The sequence below is a fragment of the Bison bison genome, unplaced genomic scaffold (genome assembly GCF_000754665.1).
Source record: "Bison bison bison isolate TAMUID 2011002044 unplaced genomic scaffold, Bison_UMD1.0 scf7180017864034, whole genome shotgun sequence".
NCBI lineage: Eukaryota > Metazoa > Chordata > Mammalia > Artiodactyla > Bovidae > Bison > Bison bison.
Genome location: NW_011494606.1, coordinates 3,063,038 through 3,066,724, shown reverse-complemented (window position 1 = coordinate 3,066,724; position 3,687 = coordinate 3,063,038).

Genomic DNA, 3,687 nt, shown 5'->3' with positions numbered 1-3,687 from the left:
TGTGAGCCACCCACAGCATGAACCACCCATTTCATAGCATGGCCCTGAAATAAACATTTGTCTGCTCCAAACTCCAATGTTTCCATTTGTTTGGCCATGGAGCATGTGAACCTGTGCTAACATCTCTACATCACAGAGACCAAATTTCTTAGATATTGGCTCATGGCCTCCCTGAAACACAAAGGCAGACACTTCTAGAAATTCCTGAGGCTTAGGCCAGTGTCACTTCCGCCTTATTATTCAAAACAAATCACAGCCCAGATCCAATGTGGAGGGACACCATGCAGGGTGTGGCCACGGGGAGGCCTGGTTCACTGACAGAGTGCCCAATGGCATTTCATTGAGGTTTGTCTGATTTTCTAAAGCACCAAGATTTCTTTCTATAAAAGACTCAGCTGTCTCCCCTTCAGACTGCTTTTTTTTTTTTAATCAACTATAAGAAACACATGTACGCACACGGAGCTCTGGGAGCATTGCCACCCTAACCTGTAAACATTATAAAAATCTCTAAGAGGGTGAAGTTGTATGTTATGAAGGAGAGATTAAACACCATCATTTTTAGCTGCCATTTATGAGATGTCTTAAATATGTTATTTCATCTGATCCAATCTTCATACCCATTTAGAGACAAAGAAACTGAGACTCAGAGGTGTTAGGTCACCTGCCCACAGTGGTGGAGCTAGGTCTCTCCAACCCCAAGACCCTTCCATCATATCAAACAGAATCATTAGAGAATGGTGTAATGTTTCTAGTCTGCAGGAACAAGACCCTGAAAGGTGAAACTGACCAGGGCCCCCCAGTCAGGATCCTGATCCCTGCCTTGGAAGAGAACAGATGCAAAAGCAAGCATAGGGCCTGGCACATAGTAGGTATCCAGTAAACACAGGACCTAGCACACGATAGGTTTTCAGTAAACACAAGCACCACCTCTCCACTCCAAACCTATTTCTTCCACAGCTCGCCATTGTGGGTTCCAGGCAGCAGTCACGATGCTGAGCTGTTGACATAATTGCAGATGTAACTGATTCACTCTCTGATTAGACGTGAAGTTAGATGGCCAGCTCAGAAGGGCTGTGCCCACTCCACCTTGCTCTTTTCCTCGCTTGCATTTCACCCAACCATCTTGTGCTTTTTCAGAAGTCTGTTCCTGAAGAGCAGAGAAAAGTAACAGATTGGTGCACTGACTATGTGTGGCCAAGTGATTTATTTGTGATGTGACTAAACAAGATGTGCACCTGCCTGTGGAAACTCGATCACACTGAGTCATCAGGGATTTGGATGGCTGTTTAGGCAAGAAAAAGACAGGAGACGGAGGAGAGAAGGAGAACAGAAGAGAGAGGAGGGGAGGGGAGGAGAAGAGGCTGGGGCCAGTTCCTAAAAGTTATGGTTTCAACAGCATCAGTGAAGCACCTCCAACTGGGCCAGGTGTCCGCAGTTAGCTTGACTGATGCCTAAAATTTCGCAATTAGACTTTCATTCCTCTGGTTGAATCAAACACAGTATGTCCCCCACTAAAGTGTTAACGAAACAGAATCAGGGCGTAAAACTACATCAGCTGTTTCTCAAGGAGAACGCTCTTTTACAAAAGCAGGAATCTGCGTTTTTTCCCCCTAGGCAGGGATGGGCATTAACCCAATGTTTGAAGGAGTCACCAGTGAGGGAACAAAAGGACACATAGAAGAAATTTGGGGGTTCTAGTTGTTTTACAACGTTGTGTTATCTTCAGGTGTACGCAAGGTGATTGAGATACACACACACATATTATTTTCCCTATAGGTTATTACAAAACATTGAGTATAGTTCTCTGCACTATGTAATAGGTCCTTGTTGGTTAACTATTTTATATATAAAAGTGTGTATATATTAATCCCAAACTCCTAATTTATCCCTCCCCCTGCTTTCCCCTTTGGTAAGCATAAATTCGTTTTTTGTTTGTGAATCTATTTCTGTTTTGTAAATGAGTTCACTTGTATCCTTTTTTTAGAATCCACATATAAGTGATATCATGATATTTCATGGCTTTTCTTAATCATTGCAGCTGCCTACACTGAGCTTTCGCTACCTAGGGCCGTGGGCACCAACCCAAGCACGTATTATTCCGTTCTGTCTTCCCAGCAGATGCCCCTCTCTGCAGGTGAGGACACGGTGGCCCAGCCTTGACTTGTCCGTCTTAGCGCCCTGAAGGGAAGCTCCGGGTACTGCGGTTTCCCACGGGACTCCCAGCACTGCCCGCAGTGTCCGGCTCCAGGAGGCACTCGGTGCGTCCTCTGTCCACACAGTGAAGTGTGGTGGGGGTGGAGGCGGCGTGGGCTCTCTAACACCGGCACCCCTGCCGTGCGCCATTTGCTGTGGCTTTCTCCCAGGTAAGCCACTGCCTCCGCCCCACTTCTGGCCAGAGTAGCACGAGAAACTCGTGAACCGTGCCTTGGGGAGGCTAATGTCCTCCGTCTTTGCTCCAGGTCCCTGGGTAGCCCCCATAACTGGACAGCCAGACCCTTCCACTTTGCCCTGCTGGTTGTTTCTTTTCAGATATTTGCTGTCCCCAGTTCAGCTGTCATGCCTTTGAGGGCAGGCACAGCATCTCTGCAGAGGCTCTTTCGGTGATGGACATGTACTTTAGAGTTGTAAGAGGACCTTTCTTGACAGCGACATTTTTTTTTTTAATTGAAGGATAATTGCTTTACAGAATTTTGTTGTTTTCTGTCAAACCTCAACATGAATCAGCCACAGGTATACATATATCCCCTCCCTCTGGAGCCTCCCTCCCGTCTCCCTCCCCAGCCCACCCCTCCAGGTTGATACAGAGCCCCTGTTTGAGTTTCCTGAGCCATACAGCAAATTCCCATTGGTTATCCATTTTACATATGGTAATATAAGTTTCCTTGTTACTCATTCCATACATCTCACCCTCTCCTCCCCTCTCCCCATGTCCATAGGTCTATTCTCTATGTCTGTTTCTCTGTTGCTGCCTTGTAAGTAAATTCTTCAGTACCATTTTTATAGATTCTGTATATATGCGTTATAATATATTTATCTTTCTCTTTCTACTTACTTTACTCTGTATAATAGTTTCTAGGTTCATCCACCTCATTAGAACTGACTCAAAGGTGTTCCTTTTTATGGCTGAGTAATATTCCATTGTGTATATGTACCACAGCTTCTTTATCCATTCATCTGTCCATGGGCATCTAGGTTGCTTCCTTGTTCCAGCCATTGTAAATAGTGCTGCAATGAACAACGGGATACATGTATTTTTTTTCAATTTTGGTTTCCTCAGGGTATATGCCTAGGAGTGGGATTGCTCAGTCGTATGGTGTTTTATTCCTAGTTTTTTAAGGAATCTCCATACTGTCTTCCAAAGTGGCTGTATCAATTTACATTCCTACCAAGAGTGCAAGAGCATGTCCTTTTTTCCACACCCTGTCCAGCATTTATTGTTTGTAGACTTTTTGATGATGGCCATTTTGACTGATGTGAGGTGATATCTCATTGTAGTTTTGATTTGCATTTCTTTAATAATGAGCACGGTTGAGCATCTTTTCATGTGTTTGTTAGCCATCTGTATGTCTTCTTTGGAGAAATGTCTGTTTGGGTCTTTTTCCCACTTTTTGATTGGGTTGTTTGTTTTTCTGGTATTGAGTTGTATGAGCTGCTTGTATATTTTGGAAATTAATCCTTTTGTCAGTT